This window comes from Leiobunum rupestre, chromosome 8 (assembly GCF_980474605.1).
Source record: "Leiobunum rupestre chromosome 8, qqLeiRupe1.1.hap1, whole genome shotgun sequence".
Classification (NCBI taxonomy): Eukaryota; Metazoa; Arthropoda; class Arachnida; order Opiliones; family Sclerosomatidae; genus Leiobunum; species Leiobunum rupestre.
Window position 1 is genome coordinate 29,339,630 of NC_143391.1, and position 27,186 is coordinate 29,366,815.

The 27,186-nt window shown below is 38.0% G+C and overlaps 1 protein-coding gene and 1 long non-coding RNA gene across 2 annotated transcripts in view; both read left to right on the forward strand.

The window, feature by feature from the left end:
• Window positions 1-27,186, forward strand: part of LOC149933070 (uncharacterized) — a 165,848-nt gene that overhangs the window by 21,617 nt on the left and 117,045 nt on the right. The window lies entirely within an intron of this gene.
• Window positions 25,379-26,967, forward strand: LOC149933071 (uncharacterized). Its single transcript, XR_016473086.1, has 2 exons — window positions 25,379-25,601; window positions 26,727-26,967. It is a non-coding gene; the product is annotated as an uncharacterized LOC149933071 (long non-coding RNA).

Consider the following 27,186-nt stretch of genomic DNA (forward strand, 5'->3'; position numbering starts at 1 on the left):
CTTATTTTTCCGGAAAATTAACAGTGTGTACCTAGTAACAAAGACCATACCACCGGAGGTATAACATCATAGTGCCCTACGCCAGCGTCCACAAGCCCGGACAGGTGACAAATCCCGCATGGGTAGTAGTACCTACTGATGGTCGCACCTTCTGCTCTAGGAAAAATATTGTTACGCATTATCAAATATTTATTTATAGTAGGACGGTTACATTTCTCCTTTGACCTTAAGTAATACTGCCATCTACATTTACAAAATGGAACTAGTGGCTCGTAAAGTCGTTGGGCGGTTGTTGCCTTAGATACGTTTGTACAAATCGATTTATTGCTTTGGCATTCGCGACTTTTGGCGCTAGATCCGAGGAATTAGCCTAATTCGTCAGTCAATACGGAAAACTAGACTATAAGCCTCCTTAAATTAAAGCGAGGCTTAATGTTATTTTGATGAATGGAAAACGATCCGAAAGATTCGGACGAAACTCCCTTCCTACTTACTCTTTTTTGCTCTTGTTTTAAAACCTAATGATCCTTTTAGCTTAAGCCTCGGCTTACCTGGAAGCGCGGAGTACGTAGACTTCACCATTTCCCCCTCGTTTTTATCCAATAGAGAGCTAAGCCTTCGGCGAAACTCTAATAGAAAGAGAGCGAATGAACTATCGGAAGAAGCGATAAAATTATTGAATTATCGACTAGCATTGCCATTGTGGACGGCACCATTCATTTACTACCTTTTCCCTCCCCCTTTCGCCCCCCCCCCCCCTCGATCTGGCCTCCCATCGTCCTCCGCTCCCGGTAGCTTTTCATCTTTCTCCGGCCTCTCTGACCATCTTTGCCGGATTGAGTTGCCGGAGATTCGCGCGTGGTAGAAAAAAGCCCCCGAGTATTTTGGCAACTGTCGCTTTTGTCCCGCGCCCCCCTCCCCCTCCCCCGCCCCCGTTTCATCTCAAATCTGGAACTCCGTAAAAATTGAGTTTTTTCCCCTCTGTTCTCGTCCTCCTCCCCCCCGCATTTCGGACAATCGGAACAAATAGGAGAATGACGTCACGCTTGATAGTCCAACTCTTTCCGGTCGACCTTTAAGAGGAAATATTGGAAAAAGTTTAAAATGCCACGAGCCATCATGAACTATTTCCCCCCTCCTCTGCCCTCCCGCCTTTAAGGTAATGGGAGAACTTTGAAACAACTTAAAAACTTGCGAGTATTTTTGTTGAAGTATTTGTATTTGATTCTCCACCAGCAAAGTTGATGAAATAGACAGTATTTAAAAATAAAACTGTTTATTTAGACCACATAATTAAAGAGAACGGAACACTTTGTAGGGTTACTTAAAGGAGCGAACTGATGTTTTAATTGTGGCACATGTATTTATATACTCAAAGTTAGGAAACAATAGATAAGAAACGCATATGGGTTTTTCTCGGTTAGGACCCTAGGGAACTGGAAATTTTGCTTTATTGCACGCAAGCTGTTTACCTTTCATGTTCTTCTTACTTTAATTTAACAGTGGCATTTTATTTTTTTTAGTTTTTATTCATTTTTTTTGTAGAAACAATTATTGAACAAAAATTATAAATATAAAATGTTTCTACTACGTCAAAAGACAGATCTTTATTAGAATAATCGTAGCGCAATTCCTCACGGTTCTCTCACACACTCCTCGATTTGTAAAAGCAAGAGACAGTGACTTCAAAGAAACGTATAAACAAGAGGGCCAAGCTACTTTATTTAAAGGTCTTGTCTTGGAATTTAAAAATGAAGGTTTAATATTTTGAGTCCATTTTGCAATTTCTTTCAATTCGATCGAACGCTTCAAAACTGTCGTCACTATATCATTGTAGTGAAACTTACAACCCAAAATGTGCATAAAGTTACTCGAATTTTTCGCGAAATACGCGCAAATATTATTTTCTGAGCTTTTGGTCGGATAAAGAAATAAAAGTTGTTCGGCGACGCTTAATGTTACCTGCCGAAAGGAACTTCCCGTTTTAACGCCCAGTCATTGAGGAGAAGCAGTCACGTAGGGGCATAAGGAAGGGGGGGGGGGGGTTCCGGTTGAAGAAGGGGCGCCATTTTTTGCCTCTAGGCTGTGCCTTTTAAAAGGAAGGAAAAGCCCGGGGGGGGGGGGGCTTCTTCGCGTGAGCGTTATATAATATGAAATAATAGGTGATGAATAATCTTATATTAGCCCTTCTTCGCCCCCCCCCCTTCCCTTTCCGTCATTTCTTTCCGCGCGCACTTTCAGTTTCTGCCTTTATCCGAATGGGGGCGCTACACACACTCTTATTAAGTTTGTAGCAGTCACGAGTGCCCCCTGGGAAATTCGATGGATTGCGCGCCAAAATTCGTTCCAAAAGCTCGCGACCCTCCTCGCCGTTTCCTTTCTCTTACATAAGAAGAATCCGCTAATAGCGAGGGGCTTCCCCCCGTGCCCGCCCTTAGTGCGCCCCTGCCTTGGTGCGCTCGTGGCGAGGCAAAATCCGGATGGCGCTATGCATACACCTTCGCTTTCACGCTATCTTTTCGCGAATTTACCTGCAGAACATGCGCGATGCGTTAGTTTCGGATTCTCAAAATATAAAGATGGATTGATACCCTTCGAACGTGGCAGGATTATGAATTTGAATTACGGTTTCGTTTTATGAGCTTCAAGGGGATTGCTACCGGGACTGTTTTGCGGATTGCGAGTCTAGCAATATTTCAGAGATATCTGTTGCCAATCTTAACATTTTTAATGATTTTGTTATTTTTCCATGACCTTTTTTGAATTTAGGAAGCGCTAATTAAATAAATCACAGTTGTTACTTGGTTTTAAAATTATTGCTTTAGTAATTAAGTAATTTATTTGTTATTCAAATTGAATTTACCGTAACAGGGTTGCCACATGACAGGGAAAAGTCTGGGAATTTTAAGAATTTGTGAAAATTCAGGGAAAATTAAAGGAATTCAATTTTATTTTGACACTTTTTGAAGTTAATTTTACTCTAGATCTATGACAAATTCTATGATTATCATTTATTTCCTTGAAAGCTTGGCTAATTTTTTTACAACATGGCGATAACCTTTTTACTGAAATATAAGTCCATTGAAATTTATTAACTTCTGATAAAAGTAAAATATAAAATAAACAATTTCGCCTTAAAAAGTCAGGGAAAAATCTCTTATGGTTATGGAAAACGGGGAATTTGAATCTTAAATTTTTCGGGAACCCTGCATAAATATTGGTCCGAATCAGTTTCGATATAAGATTCAGCTTCGTAACCGTGAATATTTGTATACCGCAACAGGATTTCGTTTCTAGCGCAAGAACTCGCTTCGCCCGGTCATTTTATTGGGTTCTGGTAAACTACTGATTTTACAATTGAAGTACAAAACCAGTTTTCAAAATTTTGTTATAAAATTAGAAATTTTCGTAAATTATGTCGTATATTTAAAGAGTAAGTTTCAAATAGGTTTTCGGAATAGAAACTAAATGTAACTCACTTGATAAAATACCGTCGGTAAGTGTATTTAATATAAAAATTAAATTTACGATAATTTTATCGCGCCTAGTTTGCGACGTCATTGACTACGGTTTTATCTGAATTTTTTAGTTAACGTGTTATATTATGAAAACTATATTTGGTATAAAAAATGAAGTTTCTAATGCGAAACGTTGCATTAAAGTTTAAACCTGTCATCATTGCCGTCTGTTAACCTTTCAGGCATCCCTGGGCTAATAGTATCGGGCACCTTTTTACGATCACCTACTGTGTAGCCGCCGCCGCCGCTGCCGTACACATCATTGCTCGCGGTACGGTAGTGGTACAAAGCCGATTGATATCTCAATCGGTGGGCACTATTATAGCCTTGACGGGATTTTCATAATTTTTGGGATCGGAGCCAGAGAAGTGGGGCATTTGCCCACTTTAGTGGTTTTTCCTATTTTTCGCTACCTGAATTCTTTACGCGCTGAAGCTATATTCGAATTCCATTGAAAGCCCACCTGAAATAAGAATAACGTATGACCGTATGACCAGGAGCGTAATAAATAAGTGTGACCCTAAATACTTTTTATGCCCAGAAGTCAAAAATAAGTGTGCCACTAAATATTTTTATGACCAAAGATATCTTTCTGGCCAGAAGTAATAAATAAGTGTGCCACTAATAAAATATGCCCAGAAGTTAAAAATAAGTGTGCCACTAAATATTTTTTATGCCCAGAAGTCAAAAATAAGTGTGCCACTAAATATTTTTTATGCCCAGAAGTCAAAAATAAGTGTGCCACTAAATATTTTTATGGCCAGAGGTATCTTTCTGACCAGAAGTAATAAATAAGCGTGACACTAACAAAATGGACCAGCAGCGTAATAATTATGTGTGACCCTAAACGTAATAAATAAGTGTGACCCTAAATATTTGTTATGCCCTACCTCCGTACACACGATTGCTCGCGGTACTGTAGTGGTACAAAGGCGATTGATATCTCAATCGCTCGGCACTATTAAAGCCTCGCCGGGATTTTTATAATTTTGAGATCGGATCCCGAGGAGTGGGGCATTTGCGGCCATTTGCCCACTTTTGTGGTTTTTACACACAATCCTAAGGGATTTGTGTGTATTACGATCACGTATTGTGTAGCCGCCGTCGCCGTACACACGATTGCTCGCGGTACGTTAGTGGTACAAAGGCGATTGATATCTCAATCGCTCGGCACTATTAAAGCCTCGCCGGGATTTTTATAATTTTTGGGATCGGATCCCGAGGAGTGGGGCATTTGCGGCCATTTGCCCACTTTTGTGGTTTTTACACACAATCCTAAGGGATTTGTGTGTATTACGATCACGTATTGTGTAGCCGCCGTCGCCGTACACACGATTGCTCGCGGTATGTTAGTGGTACAAAGGCGATTGATATCTCAATCGGTAGGCACTATTATAGCCTCGCCGGGATTTTTATAATTTTTGGGGTCTGGGCCCCGGAAGTGGGGTATTTGCCCATTTAAGTGATTTTTGGAGATTTTCGTCTTAAAATGTACGTACTTTTTTAAAATTAAGAATGAATTGTTTGAATATTATATTTTTAGTTGGTACTGATCATTTCTGAACTACGATTTCGGTTCCATTAAGAATTTTTAATTTTAAGTGAGATTTTTTGGTCAATTCGCGGGACCCCACAACCTGCGTACGCACTATTGTCCTATTTGAATTTCGTGCCAATTGATACAGGCGTAGAGCTCCTCGATTGGATAAGAAATATCCGTTTTATTTGTTTTATCCATAGCCGAAAATTATACGAATAAAAACTTATTTTAGTCATATAAATTCTTTTATAACCGCGAATAATATTCCTAAATAAAGAGTTAACCGAAAGTTTTATTTTGGTGATTAATTTATCTATACAAAATTATTGGAAATTTGTTCAAATATAAATTTAATATTTGAAATATAGTTAATACATCGGGGGGGGGGTTGTGTACTTATGTCCGGGACATCTTGTTCATATTGCCGGGTCTTTAATGAATACCCTACCTAGTCCAATGGTAGAGAAGAGCCTGCCTGTCATGTTTTACCAACCTTGGTTAAGACCCGGCGAGGTGTAGGGGAAATGCATATTTGTAGGTAGCCGCTGCCACCTAGTGACAGCAAGTGGAAGCTTAAACGGTACAAAGTGAATCGAGCTATTACATTATTGTGATATCTAAACTCTTATCTCCAAAATTAATCGAATTACGAGTTATAGAAATCAATTACTATAGTATGTAAGTTTAAAAAATTCCCAACTCCTCGCCCGTTGACAACTCCATCTTGCGGTTTATATCTGCACTAAAGTGAAAGAGCCGCGTTGGTACCGAATAGTGTTGTAAGTCAGAAAATTTTCCGCGGAAAATTTCTCGCTCGGAAAATTTTCCGGAAAATGACCGAGGCCTTTTTTCCGGAAAATTTTCCGTATTTTTCCGAAAAAAATAAAAAAAAGTTTTTATTCCATGATTAGTCTAATATATTGTTTGCAAATTGAAATAAAGCGGTAAAACTAAACCTCTAGACTAGTTTAAACTGATTAACAATGTAACGCTATTAATGTTTTGTAGTTTGTTTACTGATATTAGACATTTTATATCGATAAAAAGTTAAAAACATTAAAAACCCTTAAAAGGTAATTTATGTTTAAAAATTTTTATTTTTCCGATTTGCGGAAAATTTTCCGCATTTTATTTTTCCGGAAAATTAACAACACTAGTACCGAACTTGAATCACCACTGTTAAGCGCTTCAATAAATGCCGCTCTCATTTTCTTTCCCCCTTGTACTGAATAAAATAGTAACGTGTTTATGTTAGTTTTATTTGTAAGGCTGAAGTCGATAGCGCGCTCGCATTTTTTTCGAGCCCCTCTACATGGCAGAGCCTACAGAATATCTATAATTCTTATAAAATCCTATATTTTCAAAACTGTCCTATAACATTCTATATTTTTATAGATCCTATACAAAGTCACTCTAGTCTATACTTTTGTTATTGTTAGCTACTAGTATATTTTGGTGATAAAATGGTTAAATAGTTTCTATTTTTTAAGTGAAAACAAAGTTTTATTTCACTAAATATAGATTTTGTTTTTAAATGAATACAGTTAGTAAATTAAATAGCATAAAATCCTATAATTTGAAAAAATAGTCCTATAAAGTCTTGTATTTTAGAAATATAATCCTATTTTTGCTATAAAAAATTGAAGATTTGAGTGGGAGCCCTCTATATGGAAATATTAAGCAGCTTGCGCCTTAAAATATAACGTTTTTACAAGTATGTCCTGACTCTCTGTATTACTCCTTCTAGGCAAATCGCTGAACAGATTTTATTTAATCGTCTATAGAGTGCGAGCAGCTTGAAACCCTGCGACGTCACCAATGTTAAATGTCTATTGAGAAAAAACGGAGTTTTCATGACAACCACTACGGAAGCTACGGCTGTGACGTCACTAACTTTTAAAAACGCATCAACTGCTAGCACTCTTACTTCCTAACCTCCGTCCGCGCAATTTGTACTGACCATGTATACGGTGAAGCCCAACCTCTACGGCGCTGATGTTTTTCCAGCTGATGAACAACGCGGCGCAAATTAGGGAAACTCTCGTTTCTTGGCCGGGAAAACTTGTTCCGCGCTTTGTTTTCTTTATGACGGCGTTCTGTTGGCCACCCCTGAAAGTTGATTAAAACGCGCGTGTCGTGCGGCGTTAAGGGGCCCCGGACCCCTCCGCCTAAGCTTGCGTGATTAATATTACGTCGGAATTTTAATTGTAGCAATTAGGGCTCGTTCGCACAGCGCCTATTTCAATCCGTAGCTGGCCAAGATCAAACTTGGGCCGATCACTCTCCGTATTCGGTGTTACAAGCCTGTAGGTTTGGGTTAGGTACATTTGTTCGAATTTCAATCGTCCGAACGGTGGAACAAATGTTCGAATTTCATTCGTCCGAACCGCCGAAATAAAAAATGTTTCAATTGTTCGAATTGGACAACTTGTTTGTATCATTCGTCCGAATCGGTAGCATCACTTGTCCGAATTTTGTCGCTAAATTAGTATCCTATTATGTCCATTTTTCCTTTGGCCGATATAGTAAGTGGGAATTGCGTTGAATGTTGTGGATATTTTAGGTTAGGTTAGGTTCACGTTAATGTTACTATTTTCTTATATTAACGATATTTAAAAAAAACAATTCCTAATGTTCGAAAAAACGGACAAACGATTATTCGAACAAATGAAATTCGCCAGTAAAGTTAACATAAATTGAACGACTAAATCACCAACAAAAGTTGTGAAAAAATTTTCGGCAAATGAAATACGTTTTCGGACATATGATCATTCGGACATTTGTACCACCGTTCGGACGAATGAAATTCGAACAAATGTACCCAAATCGTAGGTTTGATTACGTAATAGATGTCTCTCTAAAGTAACTTGGCCTTCTTGTTTAAATGTTCCTTGTACGTCACTGTCTCAAGGCTACGAATGCGTGATTGAGTCGCGAGGAATTTCGGATTTTCTAGTGCGCTTGCTAAGATGGTACTTATAATGCTCTGTCTTGTGACGTAAGAGAATACTTTATATTTATATGTTTGGATTTTTTATTGAAACATTTATTGATTATAGATTTAACAAACCAAAGGCTGTACTCAGTTTCATCTAGAGTTGTAATTCGGAATATTTTTCGCTAGAAAAATTGTCCGGAAAATTAGCCTTTTTCTTTTAAAATTTCCGTTTTTTACCGAAAAAAAAAAGATTTTCATTCCATGTTTAGTATAATATGGTTCTCAAATTTAATTTTCGCCTCGTTTTTTCAAATCCAAAAGTAAAACTAAACCTCTAGACTAGCCGAGAATTTTCCATATTGAGAAAAATTAACAACTCTAAACTTTCATCTGATTGTATTCGTTGTACAGATTTTCACGAAGTGGTTACCCCCTCGACTTGGAACAGTTATCGGGCCAAGATTATAGTTTTGTTTCGGGATTGCCTTTAGCCCTCTTTTTCGTTTAGCTTTATTTCCCCCGTCTAAGATCGTGCGAAGCGCCAATTAGTTTTAACACTGTGAACTCCGTAATGGACTGTAACCCAATTTAACTCGGGGCCAACCTCTCTGTACTAAAGATAAGAAACAGTTTTTGTAATTATTTATTATTTTCTTACTTCTTCACGCGGCACTAACCATCCCTTTTTTACCTTCGTTTTACGTAGGAGACTAATTGGCATTTATGGTAGTTTAAATATATGTATACACACATTGCGTGACCTATTTTTGGGGCTAAAGATTCGCGCGAACATGTGGGAAATTTTCAATTACACCTTTTTCCCTGTTTATATCCCTTTTGTCTCGCTACAGGTTTTATTTTCGTGACTACATTTCGCTACTTCGACAGGGTTGCCACAGTACCTGGATACCCTGAAATTCCTGGTAAAGTCGGGACATTTGAAAATGACTCTAAAAATCAACATAAAAGTCGGGGGAATTTTAATTTTGCGTGCAATTAAATTTTGACGTAAAATAAGTGGAGAAAATCCCCAGTTTTAGTTTATTGAAAACCTTGGAAATGGTTGCAAATAGGAAATATTTACTGAAATATTGGTTAACAATTTTAAAGTCTTAGAATAAAATAAGTCAGGGAAATTCTCCATACGTTTCTAGGGAAATATTTTTAAATGTCAGGGAATTTTAATCTGAAACTGTGGCAACAATGTTCGATACGAAATTGTGGTAACTCGAAATAAACGATGGTTCTTGGATAAATATGGTCTATTTTTATGGAATTGACAAATTAACTTTTGGGATTTAAAACTTTAAGGTACTTTATTTATTGAAGGTTGGAGAATTTTAAATGTTCTTAATATTATAAACTTTTATTTATACTAGCAGTATCTTTTAGTCTTATCTTATTTGGCTATAATGTTAGGCCATGCACAAATCAACACAAGGACGTTCCGGCTCTGCTGAAAGGTTAAATTTTTAGTTAGCATCTCTCTCCCGGTTTGAAAATGCGTAACTACATCCGCGCAAGCGCACCAAGTTTTGCCTCATTGCGAATTCCAAAGGCTTAAGTGATTACTAAAATACGAACCAAATTTGGATAACATAAAAATAAAAATAATAACATTTAAGACTTTACGTCGAAAACACGTTAATCATGTTACGGGAAACTTAAAAGATTTATAATTTATGGTTTAAACCAGGGTTGGCTGGTTTAATATTTCACACTTCATTATAAATAAATTGTGCAAAATGAAAGAACTTCAAATTGCCGTATTATTTTGACAAACATCGAACTTTCTTAGCTATAATATAGCTTACTATCGCAAACAGTTTTATATTAAGAAATATGCTAATTTTGAATTAAAAGCAACGCATTTGCGTACATTAAAAGCGAAGTATTTCACGACTACCTTTTTAACTTTCCTTAACGTACCCAGAGTAAAAAAAAATACTTGAAAAGAAAAAACTAAAAGAAAAAAATGAAATAATCATAGTTAGCATTGCAAATGACCCGCAGAAACTCGGTAATTCCCGAGTCTGATAAAAACACGGAATATTTATTCGTCTTGTCTTCGACGTCGTGTTTTTAGGCCTGAGCGTGTTCCATTCCTCTTAAGCCTAATAAGACAAATGCGCTAGCCTCTCCTACCGTATACTTATAAACCGAAAGCTTAACTAACGGTCGAATGTCGGGAAATGGCTCGCAAACTTGACCCCTTCGTAGGGTATTTTCATCACTGGCGGCTTAACTTCGGAATAAGCCTCTTTGGAAGGGAACATTGATAGATGCACGAGAATAGATCTAATAGACCAGTGAGAAGACTACGAAGAATAAGATAACCCCCCCCCCCCCCGTGCCTACTCTCTTTTCTCTTTACTATCGACGAAGGACGGGGGGGGGGATTATAGAAGCACGCGCTTGCACGTGAACTTTTTCCCAAAGATGAGCGCGCGGAACCAAAAGAGATGCTCTGTAACTCTCTCTCTCTCTCATCTTGAGCTTCTTTTTTCTCTCGTCTCTCCATCCTCTCTGCTAAGGAGGATGCATTGTGTTAGGAATAGCTAAAAAGTGCCAAGCCAGAATCAATCGCTTGTAAATATTTCTTAGGGGGCTTTTTTCCCGTTTTATATATTTTCTTTTGCCTTTTTTTTTTAGTTTTCTTTATTTTTCTTCCGGACTTTTATTTTTATCATTTCGTAGGATAAAAATTTAATAGAAGTTGAATTTTGAATTCGTTGGTCGTATATTTTATTCCCTTTTAAGGGAAGAGCCTGGCGAATTTATAGTGATAAGAATCGCTCTTATAATGCGCCTTTATTTTGTATCTTATAATGCGGTTTTGTACACTTCCCATCAGGATTTTATTTTATCGTTTTTTTGTCGCTTTTTCCTAGAATGCTAAGAAAAATAAGGTTTTTCGGAAAAGTATTTTGCTATTTTTGAAATGCAGAGATTGAATATACTGTACGCGATTGAACCCCACCTTTGAAACTTTCTTATTGACTGTCTACGCGGCGTCGGTATTGCTGTCACCAAAACATATACTTGGAAATCTTGAAAAAAATAACTGAATGTACCGTTGAAATATTCATTATTTCATTTAGAAATTTTGTCCAAAAAATATTAAATTGTGAGATTTTAGATTCAAGATTTGTTTATTGGACTGTTTGAAAATTATTTCGTTTTTACACACCATTCGTAAAGGATTTGTGTGTATTGGACTCACGTACAGTGTAGCCGATGCCGATGTCCATTCCGCCGTATTCCACATAAATCTCTAAAAATTAGGCTTAGAAGGGCCAGGGATATCGTAATCGAAAGGAAATATCATGCGCTCGGTAGCCCGTTATGGATTTTTGAGATCGTGGTCATTTGGTGATATTCGACTTTAGATATGCACGCTTTTTTTAAATTAGGACCGCCTATTTAAAAAAAAAATATATTTTTAGTTAGTACTGATCATTTCTGAACTACGTTTTCAGTTGCATTTAGAAATTTTAATTTTATGTGACATTTCTTACCACAACTGACGTACGCATAGAGTTCTTAAATTACGGTAATTTAGGAAATCAGTAAATTACGCGGTAATTTACCGCGTAATTTACCGTGTTGCGGTAAATTACCGAAATTTTCTTTTATTTTTAAAAAGGTTTTTTTTACAATTAAAACAAGGAATAAAAAGAAGAAACCGTTTGTTGATCAAAATATTTCTGAATAACTAGGTCTACTTTCTTTTTTTACCCATATTTACCAAATAAACTTTATTTACTTATTTAAATGATATGACATTATAGAAAGAATACTATATTCTTTCGCTAGACTACTTCGAAGTAACGCTAAACCAACGCAGATGCTCGGAATAACCAAGTGAAAATACGATTAACATTTTAGCAGACGACAGATGAATCATGAATGTGATTTTTCTTAAACAGGGCTAGACACAAGTATTCTTCCTATTAAACGTATCAAACTATTCTAACACGGCCTTCGACTCCTTGGAAATTCGCTACCAAAACGAATCTAGGTGGCGCAGCGATGCCTAGCTCTTCGAGTTAGTGCGTTACGCCTATGACCTAGTGTTTGCTGGAGTTAAATTACATTATTAAACGATGCAAAAATACACTAAAACGCAAATAACGTTAGGTTTTGAGTTTTGTAATCTTGTGCCACGTATTTTAGGTACATTTTAGCCCGAAAGATCAAAGAAAATTGAGAACGTGAAACACGAGTACGATGGTAAATTACCATCGTAATTTACCACAGTAAATTACCCTGGTAATTACCAGGGTAATTACCATTTTCGTAATTTACTTGAGAAAATTGTAAATTACTGTTACCAGGGTAATTTACCGCGTAAATTACCAGGGTAAATTACCGATTCGTATCTCTACGTACGTTAATGTACAAGATGATTGCAAATTTGTTCAAATTTAAGTTTTTAAAATATAGTTAATACATCGGGGATGGTGTGTGCTTAAATCTTGTTGAACAAGCAGATGACTAAATTAGAAGCGTATTCGCATAATGAAGTATAATAAATAAAATATAATGACTCCAAAGTCGAAATATGTAAATGACAACCTACACTAATTATTTACAACTTGTAAGTGACTGTTATAGCCTTATCAATTAAATGACAAATATGCTTTTAATAACAGTAATACACTATAAGAAACGTACCAAAAGAAACTTGGATGATTTTTCAACCCGGAAGCAATAGCGACTGACGTCAATCTTCTCGCTAGATTTGTAAAGCTGCTTTCGAATTAGTTGGTAATGAAAATTCAAGATGGCAGCGCCAATAAAACATTATCATTGGAAAGTTTTAAAGTAACAAAAATTGTTGGTCATAAACATTTTTGAGTAAAGTAACCGCAATAGGCGCTTCAATAAATCATCTTCAAGGAAATCGCCAAGAAGTAATATTGCCGAGAGACCAGACCCGCGAGTCACTGTTTATATAGTGCTTGTTAAAATAATGGAAACTTTTCACTTGTACGGTATGCAACAAGTGTTCCCTTTTAACCAGGTAGCTTTTTTTGACATATTAAGGCTTAGCAAAAATACGACGTCCTGCTTACAGGTGAAAAGTTTCCATTATTTCAACAAGCACTATATAAAACAGTCTTTGCTGGTCCCGGGAATATTTCTTCTTGGCGATTTCCTTGAAGGATGTTTTATTTATTAAAAATTAAATGTAATTTAAATTAAATATACAATTTAAATAATTGTACATTAAAATTAAATGTAATTTAAATTAAATATACAATTTAAATAATTCTACATTAAAATTAAATGTAATTGAAATTAAATATACAATTTAAATAATTGTACATTAAAATTAAATGTAATTTAAATTAAATATACAATTTAAATAATTGTACATTAAAATTAAATATACAATTTAAATAATTGTACATTAAAATTAAATATACAATTTAAATAATTGCACATTAAAATTAAATTAATTTAAATTACATATACAATTTAAATAATTGCACATTAAAATTAAACGTGTCGTTTAAAAAAAGGCTCGCCAAATTGTTCTTGATTTAATATTTTTCTATTACAAAACCCTAAAATAAAGGTATTTTCTTGTTAATTCGATGCACCCTAGGTTTTTAACGTAAGCCGATGACGTCACGCGTGTACCTATAATGCAGATTTGAGTGTGAAACGTTTATTCGCGTCGTCTCCAACTTGTTCGGTCGTATAGACTCTAGAGTATTTCCCTTTCGATATATTTTCTTTAAAATTACCAGAACAACCTCGACTATTTTGGCGGCAGTTGTACTTGATAATATGAATAATATGCCCAAATTTCTCGTTATTCGGGCGGGAAGGATGTCGGGGGTGTTACTCCGCCGCTCGCGCTCTCGATTTTCGCGTGTCGCGCGCGCGGGGGATTTCCTCGCGCAATTTTTCTCCCGTCGTTGCCATGACGACGTCACCGTCCTCTCCGTCTCCCGGTCTCTGGAACACTCCTCTCTCTCTCTCTCTCTCGATCTCCGCGGGTTCGCCCCTATATGTTGTCATTTTTGCAAAATGATGTGTTTTTTCTCTCGTTTTTTTTCGGGGAGCCGAGGGTGGCTAGCTCTCACTCTCTCTTTTTTAGGGGAACTCCAGTAGATTCTAGCGGGAATCTCGAGACAGTGATAGATTTAGAACGCCTAGAAAACAAGCCCTAATGTTCTTCCAAAAAGGCCATTCTTATATCGGGCTCTCCTCTCGCTAGCCTTAAACCAAAACGGCGGTCGAGCGGCCCCCGCGACCCTCACCTGACACTGTCGACGAGGTAAGAGGAGGAGGGAACGTTACGGCGACCCGAACGCTCGACTAAGATCGGTTTCGTCGATGGGCACCGTCCCCAGCATCCTTATCCGATGCGGATGCTTGGTGGGGGGAGGATGGAAATGATCGCGTTGAGAAAAATTGAGCATCTTATGGAATAAAACGATCCGAGCGGGAGAATCCCCCACCCGTCCATTGCATCCGCCCTTTTGGGATACGCGCCCGGAATGATTTTTTCTATCAGTCCACTCCGTCGCTGCTGGGAGGATGACTCCGCTTCGCGGGTTGAAAGATTTATCCTCCGATGTCTTTCGCTCACGCTTTTTGAGCGCCTAAATACATAACAAATTTTGGCGTCTCTTCTCTTAAAACCCCTTTGGTGTCAAAATCAGCCTGCCAACGAACCCCCGCCTTATTTATTGCTATTTTTTTGGTCTTTCTCCCCCTCTCAGCGACGGTACTCTTAGTAATAGTTCTTTGTCAACCGTGGCCAGCGTTTTACATCGTTTGTTTAAAGTAGCTTGGTAATTCGGGTGTGCCATTGCAAATTGAGGTTGACTTCGGCGTCACCGGTATAAATTAGCGTCGTCAAAAGGTTACCGGATTTTTTATTCTATTTTTTTTTGTTGCGGAAAGAGGTGGTGATATTTTTCCATTCGCGATGGCGTCTGTTTTTTTGCTGGCCGCGGAGTTACATTTTAAGGGCCGTTTAATGGTCGACTCGGCGCGATGATCGAAATAAATAAATAAATAAAGGGACAGTCGTTGATGGGTTTGGTCGGTCGTTCTCTCGGAGAGCGTCGGGGTTTTGATGTACGGCGCGTCCCGATGGGCTGTTTCGACGCTTCTATTAAGTCGTTACGGGCTTAAACGGCCATCATTGAAATATTTTTACGTACGTATTTTCTCCCGGGATTTCGAACCCTTCTCTAAGGCCTGGGGCAATTTTGGTCCTAATATCGGCCCGTTGAGCAACGTCGCTCCAATTTGAAGGGATGCCCATTACGTTGGATTAGAATAATATTCTATTCGTACCACGCTTTCGACTGAGCTATTTTTACACTTGACGAAATAAAGGCCGCTTCGAGACGATATGATTCGAAACAATATAGCCGCGATATATTCGGGTATACCTAACGAAATTTGGGAGCTTTGGAACTAGCGTAATAAAATATTTTATACACTGTACACGTGTTTTGTCCCCCGGGGGAGGATTGCGGGCATCTAAATAATTTGCTTTAATCCGCCTAACAAACCGTACGGGACTAATTTATTTCTTACTAACAGTGCTGTTTTAAGACTTGCGTAGGTCCTATTTCTAAGAAGAAATTTAATAAATTGAATTTTTTTCATAGACTTTCTTAAACCCTTTCGAACTTTCGTTGGCCCCTTCGAACTTTCGTTGGCCCCTTCGAACTTTCGTTGGCCCCTTCGAACTTTCGTTGGCCCCTTCGTACTTTCGTTGGCCCCTTCGTACTTTCGTTGGCCCCTTCGTACTTTCGTTGGCCCCTTCGTACTTTCGTTGGCCCCTTCGTACTTTCGTTGGCCCCTTCGTACTTTCGTTGGCCCCTTCGTACTTTCGTTGGCCCCTTCGTACTTTCGTTGGCCCCTTCGTACTTTCGTTGGCCCCTTCGTACTTTCGTTGGCCCCTTCGTACTTTCGTTGGCCCCTTCGTACTTTCGTTGGCCCCTTCGTACTTTCGTTGGCCCCTTCGTACTTTCGTTGGCCCCTTCGTACTTTCGTTGGCCCCTTCGTACTTTCGTTGGCCCCTTCGTACTTTCGTTGGCCCCTTCGTACTTTCGTTGGCCCCTTCGTACTTTCGTTGGCCCCTTCGTACTTTCGTTGGCCCCTTCGTACTTTCGTTGGCCCCTTCGTACTTTCGTTGGCCCCTTCGTACTTTCGTTGGCCCCTTCGTACTTTCGTTGGCCCCTTCGTACTTTCGTTGTTCCCATTCGTACTTTCGTTGTTCCCATTCGTACTTTCGTTGTTCCCATTCGTACTTTCGTTGTTCCCATTCGATAAAACAACCCTACTTACGAACCCTCGCATTCCTTCCATTTCGTTTCAGCAAGGCACCTTTGCTTTTTACAATATAACATAAGTAACATACTACTTCTAAGTATGACACTTGTAGTCTTGCTCGTACATTTTTTCTTGCTTCGTCCTTTCTTCACCAAAGACAAATCAGTAAAACGACTAGCAACTCTGTAACCCGGAAGTTGAACCCTCTTTGTGATTTGAATTTTTCTATTGGTCATCCAAAAGGAGTCAGAGTACAAATTCAGCCAATCATATAGTACTCCAAAAAAATCGTCTGTTGCGTAACCACAGTGCTACCGAGGGGCGCTATAAGAAATTATTTTGGCGTCACTGTGAAGAAAGGATGTAGTAAAAACAATTCCTAATGTCATACTTAGAGGTATTATGTTACTTATGGTTATACCTTCTGGGAATCATGAAAACAACGCTTATGTATTCTCCGTTCATCCCGATTGCATTCTTGGTTATACGTTATATATTTTTTTAGTAAGAAGGTTTTGAAAATTTTGTAACCGTAATTGTCTCTTTGTCACGGGGGTGGGCCGAAGATAATTAAAATCAATCGCCTTAACCTGGCCCCCGCCGCGAAACAACCGCGGGCCTTTGAATTTTATACCCCCTCCCCCTCCCCCTCCCCCTCCCCCTCCCCCGTCCAACGCACGCGCTCGTATTATGCAAACGGACTCCCTCGTCTTTTTAAAATCTCATTTTCCTTTTTGGCAGATTTTCTCGGGGTGATAATCAGCCTGTGGGTCCCCTTTGGCGCCTACCCCCGCGCGTTCTTCTTCGCCGCAAAGAGTGTCTCCCCCCCTTCTCTACCCCCCCCCGCGCTGTTCCTTATAGTCTGAGGAATCAATAAGTCCCTCGCTTTCCCCTTGATTTAAAACTGGGCAATAATTTGCATTTTTAGCCAGCTCCCGGAGCTGTTTTCCCTCCTCTCTCTCGCGCTGAGATAAAAGAGACACTAGATGGCGGTAGAAGAGGAACGGCGCGTGGGAAAAGGTGAGGGAGGGGTGGAAATTGAATCTCTCCTAAAATAAATATATCGCTCGTTCCACCCCTCCCCCCTCTCCTTTCGAACGACGCTCCTATCGGCCGCCTTTCCTGCCGACCTTGCGGTTTACATTCTATACGTCACGAGCGTTTGAGAGATCCTCTTAAAATTTTTGGCCTCTCCACTAGAGCCAAGCGCCGCCGATCCAACGCCGCCGTCGCCGATATTTTATCTGGCGTAGAACCGCCGCCGCCGAGACAATTTCTTTTCGGCGCGCCGCTGACGCCGCCGCCGATAAATTTTGATCCCGCCGCCGAATAATTTTGATCCCGCCGCCGAATTTTTTTGGAGATTTTCTACGTAACTTTATATTTTTTTCCTTCTAAAACATTTTTGAAAATTTTGAAACTTTTCACCTTTCGCGCCGCCGCCGATAAAATTCAACGCTGGTGAGGATTTTTGAAAAATCGGCACGCCGCACCGCCGCCGGGTGATTTTCGCGAAACGCCGCCGCCGACCCAAATCAAATCGGCGTTATACTCCGCCCTCCACTGTCGTATATAACCGACTTTATCTGGTACAAACTCCATTAGGGGACTGTACCCGAATTACGTTTGACTACGCTGTCAGATCAACTTTGATTTATCCCTTACGTAAGTTACCTTGCACGACGTAGCGCGCGCGGACTTTACCCCCGAGTCTGCCTTCAAAGGCGTAGTAGAGCTCGTCTAGGGAGGATGAAGACGCGGAGGAGAGGCTTTTTTAAAACGCGGTTGTCATGGTTACCAGAGATTTGGAGCGAACTCGTTGGCTCCGGGGAATTTTTACAAGATTTGTTAGTTTTTTTGAGGTTTGCGTAGTGGGGCGTCGGGGGCTGTTGTTGGGGTTTCCCCCGCACGAGAACCGCTCGTGCCCTTTCACCCCGGTTTCTAATTTTTGGTTTTCCGGCGGCGCCCACACACTGGCCGAGTTTAATTGGTTTTTAATTAGCCCCGGGTCTCTGGAGTAAAGCCTGTTTTGAGGGAAAACTGCAATTCCCCGGCCTTCGTTGTCTCGCCTCGTATTGTTTCGTCCTCCCAACGCGAAACTGTTCGTAGCCTTCGCGTTCGAGGATAACGGAGGTTCGGAGAATAACCAAAAACGTCTGGAGAATACGTAGAGGGTATCTCGAACTTTATCGAGGCCTTGCTAAGCCTACCGACTTCGTGAATGACGGGGAAGATGCTTATGGTGGACTTATTTTGTTATTAAATTTCTATTAAGGGATTTTGAAAATCAGACTTCCATTCGTACTTCCGATTAAAGTTTTTTTTTCTGTTTTTAATTAGTGTTGTTTTTAGACTTAAAGCCTTTACTTAAAAAAGTACAAATTAACCCACATGGGGAGCTGGGAACACTAAGGCCTCTTTTTAATTGGCTTAATTGGCCGGATACTTTGGTTTTTTACACTCAATCCCCAAGGGATTGTGGGTAGCCGATGCCGATGCCGCCGTATTCCACATAACTCTCCAAGAATTAGACTTAGGAGGAGACTACCCGAGGTGTTACACACCGATTTTGTTCAAACTCGGAGGATTGGGAGACCTTCATGTAATTTGAAAAATCCTAAAGGGATTTTATTCAATGGGCAACGGTTTTGCCATGGCAACAAAAAATGTTTTTGACAACATAAAATGGAATTTTTCCCACTGAAAATAACATGGGATTTTGACCGATTCCAAGGGTCCACCCTGTGAAACATTTTACAAAATTGAAAAAAATAAAATTTATCACATTTTGATCAATTTTTAAAACAAATTTCACAGGGAAATCGATCAAAATCCCATGTTATTTTCAATGGGATAATTCCAATTTTATGTTGTCAAAAACATTTTTCGTTACCATGGCAAACCTGTTGCCCATTGATAAAATCCCTTTAGGATTTTTCAAATTACATGAAGGTCTACCAATCCCCCGAGTTTGAACAAAATCCGTGTGTAACACCTCGGGTAGTCTCCTTGTTAGCGCCAGGGATGTCTTAATCGAAAGGAAATATCATTCGCTCGGTAGCCCGCTATGAATTTTGGAGATCGGGGCCCCCAAGTTGGTCATTTGCCCATTTTAGTATGGCTATATTAGACTTTAAATCTACATACATTTTTTTAAATGAAGACCGACTTGGTTGAAAATTATATTTTTAGTTCGTACTGATCATTTCGGTGGCATTAAGAAATTTTAATTTATAGTGAGATTTCTGGCCAATTCGCGGGACCTCGCAACCGGCGTACGCGCTTTTGTCATATTTGAATTTCGCGCCAATTGATACAATCGCCTTCTAACTCCAAAAAACATTTGCGTTTCACTACCTTATTTTCACAACCAGGTAACTCGAAAAATTCATTTCCGATCAAATTCCTCTCGGGTTTATTAAGTTGATGATTGAAAATTTGATCAAATTTTAAATTTAATATTTAAAATATATTTAATACATCCCCCCGGGGGGTTGTGTGTACTCAATTTCATTTCGTTTTTTATCCATCGCGTCGGATTGAGACAAATTTCCCTGAAGGTTCGCCTCTTACGAAGTACGCCGAGACATTGCGGTTACACCATTTCCACGGACATTTTGCCCTACCCAGTCTATTTTTGGGTACTTCAAATGTCTTTCCTTTTCAAAACCTGTATGGACGCGCGTTAATTTGGGGTTTTTCAACAATCGTTTTATCATTTTTCGTAAAAATTTTTAAATATTTAGTGAAAGTTTCAATCGAGATTTACGTTACGATATCCTTTTATTATGAAGAAGTACCATGTAGGAAAAACGAACCCAATTTCAATTAAATTGTTTTGAAATTTGTTTCTTTACTTTCCGTTCTTTTCCCCCCACCCCCGACCAAAAACCTTCCAAAAAGGGTAAGAACACTTCAAAACCAAGAGACAAGGACTAAATAAAACCTAGCTCTCCATTCTACGCTCTCTCCTAAGACCATTTTAATACGACCGCCTTAGCGTTAGAGTCATGTCTAAATAACTACAGTATAGATTTTACATTTACTAACTGGTGCCACTAGTCACGGCTGAAAAAACCTTTCTTACCTTTCGCTACGAGGTTACAATAGTCAATATTATTTCAAGTCAACAGAATTTCGAAAGGGGTTTCTCAACCTATACCATATTTTTACTTAAAACATTTCTAATATTTTCGGCACAAGTAAAACTGCACTGAAATATTATTGAGCAGTAATATCAAATAAATAAAATGTTTGATTTTAAATCGGACTTTACCATTACGCAATAGGGAATTATTTTTCATTTTATACATTTACCTCTATTCCCATATTGAAAAAATACAACTTGTCAATAAATATAGAGTACCAGTTACAAATAATTTCTAATACAAGAACTGATTTTCAAATGTTTTATTGAGAAAGTGAAAGGGGTACTCCTTTTATTCACTGTAACAGCTGCCGCCGGTTTGTCTCTAGTTGTACGCAACGTTTTTTACACACAATCCTAAGGATTTGTGTGTATTAGTCTCACGTACAGTGTAGCCGTTGCCGCCGATGCCGCCGTGTCACGCATACCTCTTCAACGGTTATAACTAGAAGAGTCAATGATATCTCGTTCGAATGTACATACATTACCATTGATTGCCTTTCATAAAGTTTTCAAATCGGAGCCCAAGAAATTGGGCAAATGCCCAATTTACTATTTTCGGTGATTTCGCTTTATGTGGTAGATATTTTCTTTAAAATTAAGTCCGATAACGTTAAAAAATATATTATTGGATAGGTTAGGATTCAGTTGAACTACAACTTCGGTTATATCAGTAAATATTTAATTTAAGTTTAGTTTTCGGGGTTATTTACCGGACCCCAATGTTCGTGGTTTTATATTTCCGCCTGAAAGTCGACATAACTTTCCTTAATTTAAGTCCGATTTTCATGAAAGTTATATTTTTGAATAGCTGTGGTTTACATATATCCTAGAAATGCAATTTCGTTGCTTAATTTTAATTCTTAGTAAGGTTTTTTGGACCGCGTATAAGTACCCCCCGTAACCCCCATCAACTCCAACATTGGAAGTACGTGTGGTTATAGAGAATTTACGAGAATTTCACTCTGGCATTTTCCAAGGCCGTTCTAATATGACCAAAAGTAACAAATTAGTCTGACACTTATCGGAGTATTATGCTTACAACGTATGACCCGAAGTAACAAATAATAGTGACACTTATCGGAGTACTATGCTTACAACGTATGACCCGAAGTATCAATTAAGTGTGACACTTATCGGAGGCCATTCTAATATGACCAAAAGTAACACATAAGTGTGACACTTATCGGAGTAATACGCGATGCTTACAACGTATGACCTGAAGTAACAAATAATTGTGACACTTATCGGAGTATTATGCTTACAACGTATGACCCGAAGTAACAATTAAGTGTAACACTTATCGGAGGCCGTTCTAATATGACCAAAAGTAACACATAAGTGTGACACTTATCGGAGTAATACGCGATGCTTACAACGTATGACCTGAAGTAACAAATAAGTGTGATCCGAAGTAAAAAATAAGTGTGATCAGAAGCAAAAGAAATCTTCGATGCTTTCAAATTATGAATAGAAGTAACAATTAAGTAATAGGTGTTAATACAATTATGTGTGGCCGTGGATATATATTGGTTATGCCACCGGCGTTGTAGGTTGCTGTGAATAACTCAAACAAACTTAACACATTAGAAGGATTGTGTGTATTCTGACCGTCGTACGTCTTGTTTCGTCTAAAGCCCGTCGCACACTGGGGCCGTGTTCAATAACAGCAATCGTTTGGACCGTTGAATGCGCATTCGCTACTCTACGACTTTTTTCACTTCCGGGATTGACGTCACGTTTGCAAACGGAGAGTCAACGAAATAAGCGGCTGGAAGAGCGGTTATTTTGTTAATAAACGCAATCGTGACGCCACAGCACGCGGGAAGGCAAGTTGCAGACGACACGACAGACGATATTTTATAAAATTTACAACAATCGTAAAAAAGCGTTCAAAAGACGTGGCGTCATGATTGCAAACGGCGATCAACGGTTAATTAACAATTTCCCCTCCTTTGAGCGTCACTGAACGCGGCCTGGAAAAACATTTCTTCAAGTTGAAGCTGGCGCGGGATATCAATTTTTTTCAAAACACGTTTTTGTCGTCAGCGTGTAAGAACGCTGGCACTGACGTGCTATCATTTTCGGCGAATCGCAGGTCGCTACTATAGAAAACAGGAACCCCATCGGATGCGCGCGCAGTCGTTTGTTTTGATATCCGTCGTGTCTGTCACGCGGGCATAAATATAGTTTCGTATAGCTATTTTGATTTCATTTATCATTATCCTCTTTAAATATTTTAATAATTTTGTGATATTTTAGAATTTTAAAGTAGGTGTGCATTTATTATATTATAAAAATGAAAAAACCCGGGTTATTAAAGGGTTAAAAATATTTTACTAAAATGTTTTAGGCCTTTGTAATGGAAATAAATAAATTTTTCATCCCAATCTAAACTATCACAGTCATTTTCATCGTTCATTGCGTTTTCACGCCCCTCATTATTTTCAAAAATAATTGACATTTTGTCATCTGCCACGATATAAGCCGGCTGATAATAATTAAATTCAACAAAAAGAAAACATATCCACGTGTATCGTGGCGTTATGCAATCTCTCTTTTTGGCGGAAAAATCTAGTGTACCCCTTTCCCGTATGCTTAATAGATAATTGAGTAGGAATGTAGTGACGTCTGAAACCGAAGCTATGAGGAGCGTCAAAATGTTCAGGCAAGTTGAAGTCGGTATGAAACGTGCGTTCGTCCGAACAGCAGGTCGCCCGCGTCAGCGCGAGTTTAGGCTATTATAATGTGCGATATATTGTCACCGATACGAGCAACGTTGGCGATGCCAGCAACGGTTGCTAGGACGAGCAACCGTCCAGTGTGCGACGGGCTTAAGAACGCTTGAGGGCCAATCGAATACCCCGAACTTACAAGGAGACGACCCGAGGTGTAACGCACCCTTTTAGTTCAAACTCGGGGTTTGGTAGACCTTCATGTAACTAGAAAAACCCCAAAGGGAATTTATTCAATGGGCAACCGTTTTGCCATGGCAACCAAAAATGTTTTTGACAAAACAAAATGGAAATTTTCCCATTGAAAATAACTTGGGAACCTGACCAATTTTAAGGGTACCCCCTGTAAAAAAAAAAAAAAAATTAAAATGCTTAAAATAAAAAATATAAATAAAAAAATAATGAAAACACTCCAAATTGTTTAAATTTTTCACAGGGGTTACTCAAAAGCAGACCACGGTCAACTTTGATGACGCACTGCTCACACAACAGCGCGGTCATCAAAGTTGGCCGTGATAGGACCATACAGCGACCAATAAAGGCTAATTTTTCGGAGTTTACGTGCCGGAAGTGGTTAAGTGCTTGACTAACAAAACGTCAATCAGAAAGCTATCATAATTTGAATCTGGAGCAACATATTATTTATTTTTACTATTTATTCATTTTAATTTATCGAAACCACTTTTGTTAATTTAACCGATTGTAAACTATTAAAAAACATTTATTTTCATCTTTATACCTGGGGCATAAGTCGTTCGCTGACTTAGCCGCATACATCCTTTGCAATATATTAAGTCAATCGCTATTAATAAATTTGATTTGATTTGATAGTATAAATAGGCAAACATAATATTTATAACTATGAATGTAGTCGCTTGGTCTGTGCTACGATTTACCAAACTGAAAAGGCGGATTAGTAAATGCGTTTGGTTTCTTGGCGTTATTGGTTTTCGAAAATTCGATGCGCACTTTAAAATAATCAGCCCCGATTACATGTCAGATTAACTTTTTTCGTCTTGCTAACAGGCTCTTGCCATTTCTAACTTTCATCGACGTATTATCAACGAATTGGCTACAAAATTCACAAACAATTGGAACAGAACTAGCACCATTTCGTTGAGTCGCGGATTATTATTTTTTTATTTATTTCAAAGAAAATGCTCAACAAGCCTCCATGCAGTGGTGGGCTTCTGTAAGAGCTTCGTACAAATGACAGATATATACTGTATACAATAGTAATAACAAATAGCAGACAATAAAGAACAAATGGAATACAATAATAAACGAAGAGGATGAGACTAAGTGGAGAAATGTCGCGGTATGACGTCTGAAAGTGGAACGACTCGAGATAGAAATAATATCCCGAGGTAAAGAGTTCCAATCATCTATAACATTAGAAGTAAAATGATTCTGACGGGTAGAAGAGAGAACACGGGGTTTGTGAACTTTGAGAGGATGGCCGCGGGTGCGCGAGGAGTTAATGGTAAAGAAATCATTGAGGTTAAGTGTCAAGTTATTAGAGGGAAACGGGCGCGTACACGCGGATTTACAATGTTGGAAATTGCGGTGGTCCGTATACGCTGCCCAAAAAACCTCACTTAGAATTAAAATTAAGGAACGTTTTGCAACTCTAGGTTATATGGAAACCACAGCTATAACTTACATGAAAATCGGACCAAAATTAAGGAACTGTATGTAGATTTTTAGGCGAAAATATAAAACCACGAAAATTGGGGTGCCGTATATTACCCTGAAAACCATATTTAAATTTAATATCGGGTGGTAAAGGTAAATTTTTTACGGTGATACGTGTCATGGAACCACATCAAGTTATTTTTTTTATAAAAATCTCAACAAAACCATATTTATAGTTATTGTCTGACGTTTTAAAGAGCTTGCAATAGTAAAGAAAATATATATAATAGTAAAGAATTTGTGAGACCAATTTAAAGCCAAAACAAAATAACCTACATGTACCTGTTACACGGACCTCAGTCGCTTAAAGATTTTAACAATATGCTCATAGTTTGTCCAACCATTCCGTTTGACACATAATTATTAAGGATAAAGTTAAATGAAATGTTGACTGCACGTAGCCTCTGCAACTCTGACAGATTTTGACAAACCAATTTATTCTATCTAACCGCTTGATATCAGTCGCGATGATTAAAATCGCAGTTTGAAGACCAACTTGCACAGCACGTCGTATCTTTTGTGAAGTGTTTCGCGGAAATAATTTCGAAATCGCCATAAAAAGGAGAGCTTAAAAGGGAGGTCATTTCTGTTTCTAAAGTATTTCACTCGAGAGCGTTGACGTTAACGTTTAGCTGCTAGCTTTGATTGTTTGAAGACCGTAAGAAGAAAATGAACTCTAAAATAATTATCCTTTCGATGTTGTTGATACTGGTTCAAGGTAAATATATTTTAAACCTATAAACTCTTTCAATGAACTATCCTGTTCTAAAAAGCATAAATTTTAATGCTTTTAAATCTGTTATTTTTTTTTGTGCTCGTTATGAGCCATTGTAACGGGTGGGACAATACAGTCCGCTCGTCCATTTAATTAATCAGGTGCGAGATATGTGTTACGGCCACGCCAACGGGAATATACTTGGGGATAGGGAAATCTGTTATTCTTATTAATCTGTAACTTAATGGGTTAAAATTAAAAAAAGCTTTCTTTAATTTTTTTTAAAAAGCATAATAATATCACTTTTTGCTTTAATGAAAATCAACCCTAACTGACATGTGAGTTTATAGTCGAAGTAAACCTCAATTTATCATAACACCATTTTCAGTACTTGGTTTTTTTTACACGAAAAATATGGTATAAAAGAAAACGTTTTTTGTTTTTAAATTACAAAAATAGTAATTAGATTTTCTCAAACATTTAAATTTAAGTTAGAATAGTTTTAATCTAGGTCTCCCGATGTTTAAGGTAACCCAAAAAATGGAAAATCGAATCAAATAAAGTTATCATTTAAAAATCTTTAAAAGCTATTTCAATTTTAAATATTCAAACAGTTTGTCTCCCTACGTTTCTGAAAATTTAAAGTCAAATATTGTTAAAAGTCTGAGACAGATTGAACAGAATATTTAGTTAATCTTACTTATCAGTTATATAGCGTTTCAAAAATCCTCTTCTATAGAATCAGTACTTCCATCTTAAGTCACTTAAGATCATTTTCTGTACGATAGAACTTCTACGCCATAGCTTGTTGGAAATACTTTATCTTAATAACATTATTTATTTAGCTTATCTTATAAATAGAAATTTAAGTGTCTGCCGAGATAATTTAATTAAAAAAAATTATTTAACCATTCCTCCAATTTATCTTTTGACTGTTAGTCTAAATAGTGCCTCAAGTCTCTGCTTCAAAAATCATAAATAGGATGAGAGTTTTGGGGTGTTTTAGGTGACAAATTAGCCCCTGTACGATTTGCATTAGTAAATGCATTTTATAAATAATTTATACTTCACTTTTAGAGATTTCTTTATATAGATTTTTTTAATTTAATGAATTGTTTATTTTGATAGTATATGAAGGTAGCTCTTGTCGTTGTCCAGCGGTGAGGGGAGGATCTTTTGGAACGTGTGCCGAGAGCTGCAGGAGGTCCCCAGATTCTTGTCCTTCCAATCAGAAGTGCTGTTCTAATGGATGCGGTCATTCATGTAGGCCTTGCGCATATCGTGGCTAGAACGTTATGTTATTGTAATAACAATATTAAATAATGAAGCTCTAGAATTTCAGCTATAATAAAATTTTCTTAAAAACGTACTTATTTCAATAATTCTGAGTTGAATAACTATATTTCGTATATATAAAAGTAAGGTCATGTATAAAATATAAATTATTTGTGTATTACAATTTTACAAAAAAATCAGTTACATAAAGAAACTAAAGAAAACCTTTTATTAGTTAAGTAATTATGAGACCGTTTTAAACTGAAACTAAACCATACAACTTACACGAAGATCTATTTGGTCCGAGTTTCGC